Below are 11,159 nucleotides of genomic sequence, written 5' to 3' on the forward strand. Positions count from 1 at the left end.
AATTAAGTATATTGGCTAGAATTATCATTCTTAAAAGGATTATCTTGAGAAAAATACATAAATATAAGAGAAAAAAATAGATTGGAGTGTTATATTTAGAATCAAAATAAAAGTCAAACGATATCTTATATTAAAAAGCAGGAGGTAGTAACTCATTAGTGACTAGCATGTGGACGGACCAAATCAAATAATTATAGCGGCTATTCTACAAATATGACAGGAAAAAAAATGTGAATGTAAATGCATTTTCTGGTGCTCCAGAATATCCCCCTCTAAATTGACATTGGAGAAAAATAAATAAATCTACCTTAAATTTAATCAAATTTAAATAAATCTCATAGATTTAAAAATCAACCTCTTAAATTTACAAATAATTCTCCTAAGATATTCTTTTTACTTTTTGGCGTTTACTAATTAGATTCAGTCCTTTTCTGGTGCTTTGCTTCATTCTCCCACGGCTCGAAAATTTATCACCATAATTTTCATCACTTATGTATACTGATAAATAATATTAGTATATAGCATATAAATTATTTATAAAGTTAGTTAATTAATTAACCTGCGATGTGAACTTTTATAAATTGTTTTAATACAACATGTGAGAAATATATTTATAATTAAAGCGAATTATTTTTCATTCGATCTCAAATTTATACAGATTGTACGTGTGCGTCGTGCTTGGGACATTATTCCGAATTTGGAATTATTCTGAATATAGCTTAATTTTTTGGCCTTGAATTAAATGTAGCTTACTTGAACTTTAGAATTGGTGTCTCCATGGTTAAAGAGCTCAAGTCAAGGCGCAAGTGGAATCATCAACTCTCTGCTGTTTTTTTTTGGGCTGACAAAAGAGGGCCCAAGGCCGACGCACTACTCATGACCTACCCTTACACGACGGCTACCCCATGTTCCTCTTATATTCTTCGCATAACCTTCAAGATCTCTGCTTCCTCTTTCCAGATCTGCAAGGACCCAACCATTTCCAGAGTCAACCTTCGCAAGAGCGTCTGCTACAGCGTTCGCTTCTCGCCTAATCCACTCTGCTCTGACTTCCCACCTTCGATCCATTAAGTCAGCAATCTCCTTCCATAAACAACAGGTAACGCCTCCTTCTTTTTCCTTCCCCTTCACCTTCTAACGGCTTCTCTCGCATCAACCTCCAATATCACCTTTTGATCCCCAGATTCCAAGCTACTTCCAGACTCCAAGCTTCTGCCTCTTCTGGTGTGCAGCGCCCCACTTCCGCCGATCAACTCTCTACTTTGCTTACCATTAGTTCTTGTTCTGCCTCCAAAAAAAAAAAAAGGAAAGAAAAAAACATTATCTTAAGTTCATATTACAGGTAAATAACAGAATGTAGTTTTTTTTTAAATTTCTTTTGGGTGACGATAGATCTTGCGGTTGATGCAATAGATCTTCCAGCAGCTGCGGTGTCTCTGTCCTCCAATACTATGTCCAGACATCAGTCTTTTTCTTTTTTTTAACATGACCATAAAGTAGAAAAAAGGTTTTTTTGTTTTATATATTTGTTAGATAGAAAGGTGAGTGTGTGTATTGTTAGAGTCGTCCTATCTTTTTCTTAAATTCCTAAAATCCATTTTCAACAATCAGTTCTGGTTGCCTTCCCTTGCTACTAATCAGATATTGAAAATATTAGAGGTAAATATTAATTTTAATCAAAATATTATTAGAAAGTTAGAAATGAAATGTTGGATGTTATTTTGTATTTTTGTGGATTACGTTGAATTTATATTATTTAAATTTCGTACTGAATTTGATGGAATGCTATTTTCGAAATATATATTTGTGAAAGAAGTCAGATTATTTTAAGTTATGTTTTTCATTATATTGAATTTATGTTATTGAACAGACAACTGATCGTTGTTTAAAAGATTAGTTTGTTTTTACATCATGATTATATGAAAATAAAATTTAAAAATAAATAAAATTTAATTTGGACCGTTGTTGGTTGATATATATATATATATATATATATTCATAGTAACTCATGGATTTTGAAATATTCTTATGGAAATTTGAAATATTCATGAAAAAAGAAAAAATAAATCGGGAATATCATCAACCTGAATACTGTTTCAATAACTACCGTTTTCTGAGTGTACATGAGCTTTTTTTTTTTGGTCCTTCTTTCGGGTCGTCAATAATTATACAATAACGAATTTCAAGACTTTAAATTTTTTGAAAATAAATATATATATATATATATATATATATATCTCGTATGTTTGTGTGCTAATTGGGTGAATTGTTGTTTGCCATTTGTGTGTAGTGGGGCATAATCTCTTATTTGATTTGAGAGTCACTCCGGAGGACGTTTCTGCGTTATTTGTCTAACTTCGTCATCCCATTTGAGGTAAGTAACTATTATATTATAGTGGCCAAAAAAAAAAAAGTAACGATTATATTAGATTAAGTCATCTAACTGATTTATTTATTTTATTTACTTTTTTTCTTTTATTTAGCTTGATGAAGGAATTTTTTTTAACGTTTTTTATGATCCAAGGATACCCTTACCTTCATTATCATCTCGCTTCTTTACATGTCTATGTATTGTCTCATCTCTTATATTCTTTCATTATCATTTGAACTCAATATTCAGATTCTTAAATAACAATAATTTTATTATAAACTCAAGTCTCACCTAAGCTTTTTGCATATGAAAAGTATTTGTTTTTCAATCAAAGGAACTATGATATTTGTACATTAAACACTGAATTTATTAGATGCGTTTCTTATACTACCTCCGGTCCTTAATATAAGACTGTATTTGACTTTTATTTTGATCTTAAATATAAGACCTCAATCCACTTTGTCTTTCATATTTACTCGATTTTTTCTAAGATAGTCCTTTTAATAACTATAGTTTTAGTTAATACACTTGATTAACAAGAATATTTTAGGAAAAACAACACATATTTAGGACAAATAACTAACTCAACTTACTTCCTTAATCTCCTCAAATTAGTCAACTGGTTTTTATAATTAGGACCAGAGGTGGTAGTTTTCTGAAATTCACTTGATTTAATTTTTTTGTAAGTAATCAGGTATTTTTAATTTAACTCAATAAAATTTATTAATATGATTATTAAAAGCTTTAGTTTTTCTATTAAAATAAAAGAATGTAACGATTTTTAGATATGCATGTGCTTTGGCCAGTCACCAAAAAAATGCATTCAATTTTGGCTTAGAAGACTTTTTCTCCTTGTTGATATATCTATATAATACGTAATTACCATTTACCAAGATTACTAGGTAACGCTGTTATTATTTGGAAAAATGGTGATTACATATATAAGTTCTAAATAAAGAATTTATTTTTAAATAAGTTTTGCGAATTTACTTAAATATTACTCTAAAATAGCTCAATGCCTGGTTATAATTATTTTTTCTTATGAAATGATATAGACGTAAACCAGTCATGAAAATAATTTCTTAAAGATTAATTTTTATTAAATATTGTTCGCTTGGAAAACTCTTTACAAGTTAATTTCAATCTGTTAGACACTTCTTTATAATATATTGTGCTGAATTTACAATAATTGAATTTTGTATACTCGAATGAGTTTATTTTTTTTTTCCCCTAGATTTCTTGTCAAGTTTCGCTAAAGAGAAATACAAAAAAAAAAAAAAAACTGTATACTCGAAGGAATTATGCTGTCTCTATCGAAAAATGAATGAATTACGCTGAATTTACAATAATTGAATTTTGTATACTTCTTGTTTCTGTTTCTAATTGTTATTTGCTAATTTCGTGTAGCTGAGCATCTCTTAATTTGATTTGAAGTGGACATTTCTGCATCACTCGTCCAATTCTATTCTGATATTTGAGGTCAGTGACAATTACATTATCTGAATAGCCCACATTCCAAAACTCATTATCTATTTATTTACTTATTTTTATTTTTAATTGTTGAGCATGAGTATAATAAGGAAATAAATTCTCAATCACCATAGGAGATGGTACCTTGATAAAATACTCAAGTAAAGAATAACTTGTTTTTTTTTTAAAATTTATTTTTTATCCAAAAACTATTAGTTATATTATCATCTTTCTACTCTACTTTACGTGTCTGTATCCCTTTAGCTGCCACTATATAGGGTGGAACTTTCTTTAGAGACTTGGCCTTTATGTAACAAATAATTTTACTATAAACCCAAGTCTCACCTAGAATTTTTTTAACATAAAAATATTTGCCTGTCAAACAAAGGATCTAATATTTGTACATTAAACAATGCGTATATTAGATGTTATTTTATATTATTCTTCATTTAACATAATTTATTTTTTATAAACAATTATATTTTTAATTTGAATCAGTTAAATTTATTAATAGTATGATTGTTAAATGCTTTAGTTTTCCTATTAAAATAAAAGTACAGTGTGGTAGTACTTACATTTTGAAAAGAAAAAATTTTTTAAATAAAGGGAAAAGTTCATTTTAGGATCACTGTAGCTAATTAATATCAGTCAACCTTTAAAACATTTCAAAATTTCAATTTAGGATTAAAATGAAATTAAAATTTAAGAATAAAAATATAATAACACCTCTCTTTTTTAAAAAAAAAAAAAAAATATTTATCTGTTCGGAGTTATGACTACCAGCACTCAAGGTCAGAGCTCTGATGGCCGGGAGAATTTTTTTAAAATAAAGTAACTAAAAATATTTGAATCTGTAATTTAGAGAATGAAATTGTGTATTTTATTGATACTTCGATTGGGTATTTATATACAATAGAGGAGCCTAGGTATTAATGGCTCATTAATATGAAATCATATCACATCATATCCTATATACTAATTACAGGATATTTACATATCTTATAATATCTCCTATAATATCTCTACACTCCCCCTCAAGTTGGAGCATAGATGTCAATCATGCCCAACTTGTTACAAAGATATTCAACTCGAACCCCATTGAGAGCTTTGGTGAGAAGATCACCCAACTGGTCGCTGGATCTGACATGTCCTGTAGAGATGAAGTTTTCCTTGAGCTTGTCTCGGATGAAATGACAGTCAATCTCAATATGTTTCGTTCGTTCATGAAAGACCGAATTCGAAGCTATGTGTAGGGCTGCTTTATTATCACACCACAGCTTTGCTGGTAACGAGGTTTTAAGACCAACCTCTTTTAGTAGCTGGTATATCCAAACTATCTCACATACAGATTGCGCCATGGCTCTGTATTCCGCTTCTGCACTCGATCGTGACACCACATTCTGTTTCTTGCTTTTCCAGGACACCAAGTTGCCTCCTACAAAAACACAGTATCCTGTAGTCGATCGTCTCGTGGCTTTCGACCCACCATGATCAGCATCACAAAAGCACTCAATGTCTGTGTGACCATGATTCTTGTACAATATCCCACGACCCGGGGATCCCTTCAAGTAGTGTAACACATGCTCTAAGGCTTCCCATTGTCGGACAGTTGGCGCAACCATAAATTGGCTAAGGACACTTACTGGATAGGTGATATCAGGACGGGTCACTGTAAGGTAATTCAACTTCCCAATCAGTCTCCTATACCTCTCTGGATTTTCAAATGGCTTGCTCTTAGCAGCCTCATCAGGATTTTCACATGGTATGCTACCATCAGCATCAAGCAGAGGATTATAGACCATAGGGAAGCTGGTCGGGGCAGCCCCTAGTTTCCCAGTTTCTTTCAGCAGATCAAGAACATACTTTCTCTGAGTCAATAAGATGCCTTTCTTGCTCCTCATGACTTCAATTCCCAGAAAATACTTCAATGAACCCAGATCCTTCGTTTGGAAATGTGAGTTAAGGAACGACTTGAGAGATGAGATCCCCGAGGCATTGTTTCCTGTAATCACAATGTCATCGACATACACAACCAGTAGAATCATGCCAGCACTTGTTTGCTGATAGAACACAGAATGATCACACTTACTCTGGTGCAGGCCAAAGTTTTTCACAACAGTACTAAATCTGTCAAACCATGCCCGAGGACTTTGTTTTAAGCCATAGAGTGATTTCTTAAGGCGACACACCTTCCCACGCTCCCCCTGAGCAACAAAACCTGGTGGTTGCTCCATATACACTTCTTCAAGGAGATCACCGTTCAAGAATGCATTTTTGATATCTAATTGATGGAGATCCCAACTATAGGTAGCGGCCATGGAGATAAACAGACGAACAGAAGAGAGCTTGGCCACGGGAGAAAAAGTCTCAGAGTAGTCAATACCATACTTTTGAGCATAGCCTTTTGCGACAAGGCGAGCCTTGAGGCGTTCAAGTGTACCATCCGCCTTAACTTTAGGGGTCAACACCCACTTACACCCAATAGCTTTCTTTCCTGCTGGTAAATCTACTAAGGTCCATGTGCCAGCACAATGAAGGGCCGCCATCTCTTCTTCCATAGCAGTACGCCAACCCGGGTGGGACAAGGCTTCATGAAGGGACTTAGGTACTGAAATAGTATCTAAAGAGGCAACAAAGGCACGAGAAACAGAAGGGAGGTGGTTATATGAAACAAAAGAAGAAATAGGATGGGCACAAGTACGTTTACCTTTGCGAAGGGCAATGGGCAAATCAAGAGAGGGATCTGGAGCTGGAACAGGAGGTGTCTCAGAGTCAATTGAGGGATCGGCATCTAGACCTGGGGCAGGGTCAGGCTCAGGGTGCATGATGCTTGCTGCAGGATCAGATGACGAAGCAGATAATGGTGGAGCAGAATGTGGCGCAACAGTAGGAGTAGTTTCCTTCAAACGTCTGGTGTAGACCCAAGACAAAGATGGTTGACCAGGTGCCAGTACGGGAGCTGGTGCTGGTGGTAAGCTTGGACTAACAGAATATACCAGAAAGGTATCCTCCTCCGCCGGTGGAGAAGGTGAAGCGGAAGCATTAGATGCAAAGTAGGCAACAGATTCCTGAAAAGTGACATCGGCTGAAACCAAATAACGATTCAAAGTAGGAGAAAAACATCGATAACCCTTTTGAACTCGAGAGTAGCCAAGAAAGACACATTTAAGAGACTTGGGGTCCAATTTGGAGACCGTGGGACGCACATCTCGAACAAAACAAACACATCCAAAGATCTTAGGATCAATAGGGAACAAAGCTTTGGAAGGAAAGAGAGTGGTGTAGGGAATGTTACCATCAAGGACAGAGGAGGGCATGCGATTAATAAGAAAACAAGCTGTGGAGACTGCATCTGCCCAGAATGGTTTTGGAACCTGCATTTGAAATAAAAGTGCACGGGCCACCTCTAATAAGTGACGATTTTTTCTTTCGGCCACACCATTCTGAGCCGGTGTATCCACACAGGAAGATTGATGAAGAATGCCATGTTGAAGCATAAAAGAGCGAAAGGATTCAGAAAAATATTCTTTAGCATTATCACTGCGCAAGGTGTGGACAAGCGTATTGAATTGAGTTTTAATTTCGGCAACAAAAGTACAAAAGTGAGAGAAAAGCTCAGAACGATTTTTCATTAAATATAGCCAAGTGGTACGGGAATAATCATCAACAAATGTGACAAAATATTTAAAACCACCTTTGGACTCAACTGGACACGGACCCCAAATATCGGAGTGCACTAACTCAAAGGGGGACGAAGCCCGTTTATTGACTCTAGACACTAACGGTAGACGATGATGTTTAGCAAACTGACACGACTCACAATCTAAAGACGACAAATGCTGAAACTGAGGATAAACCTTTTTTAAAGAAGATAAAGATAAATGACCCAAACGACAATGTGCTTCAAATGGAGTGACACCACCAGTACAAGCCACCGCACGAGACCCCTGATCATCAAGGAAGTAATGTCCGCCAGATTCGTAGCCCCTACCAATAATCTTCTTCGTCAAAAGATCTTGTATCAAGCAATGGTCAGGAAAAAGTGAGACCCAACAATTTAATTGGCGAGTAAGCTTGCTAGGGGACAAAAGGTTAAAAGCAAGATTTGGGACATTGAGTACAGATTTTAAATGAATAGAAGGAGTAGGTTTAACAGATCCAGATCCAAGGACACGAGAGTGGGAACCATCCGCAATGGTGATAGCAGAAGGGTTGGCATAAGAATTATAGCTAGAGAAGAGATGACGGTTACCTGTCATGTGGTCAGTAGCACCAGAGTCTATGATCCATTTGGAGGAAGAAGAGACAAGGGCAGTAGCCTCATTACCTGTTGCACTAGCAGTGCTCACGGGGGATTTGCAGATTTCAATTGAGCATACTCGGTAGCTGAGATAGTAACCATGTCACTGGTTGTTGTGGCCACATGGGCAGAGCTCTGTCGTTGTTGTTTGTTTTGCAGCTTACGACATGTGCGTTTAGTATGTCCCGGTTCCTTGCAGTAATAACATATCACTTCCTTGGGCTCCTGATTACCACCTCCTGGTTTCGGACCACTACGACTAGGGAGCCCTCGATTGTCATTCTGGCCTCGACTGAGTAATGCACTAGTAGGTGGAATGGGAGCTGAGGAAGGGTTTTGTTCAGTTCTCAGTACACGAGAGAAAGCTTCTTCAAGAGAGGGGATGTCAGCTCCCGACAAAATTTGTGATCGAGCAGCCGCATATTGAGATGGCAGTGCAGTCAGAAAACTCATGGTGGCCATCTGCTCGCGGTGAGACACATTAACTTTCCTGTCATCAGAAATAGGCATAAGAACATTGAGCTCTTCATAGGTGCTTTTAAAATCCATAAAGAAATTTGTGAGGGAACGGTCAACTGGCATCTCGGACCGATAGAACGATCTGCAGACCTCGTACATACGAGAGATGTTGTTCTTTCCTGAGTATAAGAGTGCCAAATAATCCATTAGCTCTTTAACAAATTCACAATGAGTAATAGAAGGCATGATCTCACTGTCAATAGAGTTACGAAGTTGTAACAGAAGCCGTGCATCATCTCTTAACCATGACTTGCGAGAGGCATCCTTTTCATCAGGAGGATTGTCAGTCAAGTGATCTTCCTTCTCAATACTCCGAAAATAAATACGAATAGTCTTACTCCAATCCAGATAATTTTTCCAAGTTAGTTTGTGTTCAGTAATCTTAGTGACTACTGGAACCACCTCAGAAACAACAGACTTGTTATCACCCATTAGGATAATAATTATCACAAAAATACTAATCAGCCAAGTGGATCACACTAGGGACCACAGAATAAAAATAGATCAGAATGCCACAAACCAAGTGTCAACGCTTGCTCAGGAAGCCAAAATTGCTCTGAATCACAACAAAAATGGGACCCAAAAAGTAGAGCAGGGATGGGTCGGAAAACACCAGACGACGCGGAAACCGAGAGATGACGCCGGAAAACGAAAGAAGACGCCGAAAACGCTATAAACGCGACGGCGCGTGAACAGTACCCGCACAGGTGACGGCGCGTGAAGGCCACGCGCTGCTCGGACGACGACGAGACTCCGGTGGCTGGCCGATCGGACCCCTGCGACCTCCTCTGGCCGGCGCGTGTGCACTGTAGAGGCTGGAAAGCTAATCGTTGTGGTAGCCACGTGAACAGTGACCGACGCTGGTGAACAGTGACGGACGCTGGAGGCCAGAAAAAATGTTTCTTTTAACCCTAGTAAACTGCTCTGATACCATGTAATTTAGAGAATGAAATTGTGTATTTTATTGATACTTCGATTGGGTATTTATATACAAGAGGAGCCTAGGTATTAATGGCTCATTAATATGAAATCATATCACATCATATCCTATATACTAATTACAGGATATTTACATATCTTATAATATCTCTACAATAATGGCCCATCGACACACCAAAAATAATATAATCACTAAACTCAAAATATTATTTTGGAGGTAGCTTCATTTAGTTTGAATTAATTTTTCTTGTTAAATTATAGGAATCCCCACATATGTTTGATGTTGACTACCGATCAGTGACAGTCAATGGAGGTTAACCAATCATAAAAATAATTATAAAAAAATTCTCATAATTGGTGATATGGTATCATTTTTAATTACATCATGACTTGTCTTTTCATCAACTCATGTTAACGTTAAACAATAACATCGCATGTCATTGAAAAAGAACAGCATTCAAGTACTAGTATTTTTACATGACTTTTAATAAAATTTTTAGTAAGGTAAATATGAACGGAATGTGATTTCCTTTTTTTAGATATTTTTTGTTCTTTAATTATATTTATTTTAACTTTAGAAACAAAACAAATTGATGAGGTCTATTGCATCTATATTGTCCAATTCTTAATAAATCCCTTAGTTGTGAAAGATTTAATGTTGAATTATAATTATTTTACGGCAATATCCAACAAATATATTTGTTCCAATTCTTAAATGGCAGCATACACTACATTATGAAAAGGATTTGAAGAATTTACTTTATTTTTGTCAAAAAAATTATTTTTCAATCAGTCCGTCAAATTTATTGAGTTCTTTATTCTCTTTGTTTCTAATTTATTTTTTGTTCATATTTTACTGGGGAAATTAATTTCGGATAATACTTACATCAAGTTTCTTATTTTTTTTATATTAAGTTTTTCAATCATAGATGAACATGTATCCTATTCTTAAAATATTAGCGTTTAATTATAAATTCACATAAAATAAAAAAGGACACATGATTATATGGAATTGAAGAACTGACATAATAGATATAAGAAATTTAACTTAAGTTTTTTTAATTATTTTTTCTATTAAAATCCAACTTGTATCGATATGAAGTGGGGGGAAAATAACTTTTCTTCTGGCAAAAGAATACAACTGCATCAAAAACACTGAATTTGATAGATGCTTTTCTGTATTATTCTGAATTTTGTGTTAATTGAACCATTTTTGCACCTATATAAATTGTTTTAAGTTAATTCACTTTAAATTATTAAGAAGATTATTACAATTTTTAGTTTCCCTGTGAAAATAATAAATGATTATACTAACACCATTACGAAAAATGTTTCTAACCGGTTAGAAAGCCGTTTTCTAAGCAGTATAAAAAGTCTTCTTTTTTTTTTCCCCTTGCGTGAATTCTATTGTTTAAAGAAATCAGTGCATATCTGTTACAAATAGTCAATTTAATTAATTTTTATAATATCTCTACGTTAATTATTTAACTGTTATATTAAGGATCATGTGTATTAACAGTTAACTACCCTTTTTTGAAAGAGTCTCAGTTTCTACTGTTA

At 35.1% G+C, this 11,159-nt stretch overlaps 1 long non-coding RNA gene across 1 annotated transcript; it reads left to right on the forward strand.

The window, feature by feature from the left end:
* Positions 1-1,024: 1,024 nt before the first annotated feature.
* Positions 1,025-1,296, forward strand: LOC114753482 (uncharacterized). Its single transcript, XR_003741004.1, has 2 exons — positions 1,025-1,099; positions 1,184-1,296. It is a non-coding gene; the product is annotated as an uncharacterized LOC114753482 (long non-coding RNA).
* Positions 1,297-11,159: the final 9,863 nt, after the last annotated feature.

Source organism: Neltuma alba, unplaced genomic scaffold (genome assembly GCF_004799145.2).
Source record: "Neltuma alba isolate B1F8T4 unplaced genomic scaffold, ASM479914v2 tig00007951_pilon, whole genome shotgun sequence".
NCBI classification, from domain to species: domain Eukaryota; kingdom Viridiplantae; phylum Streptophyta; class Magnoliopsida; order Fabales; family Fabaceae; genus Neltuma; species Neltuma alba.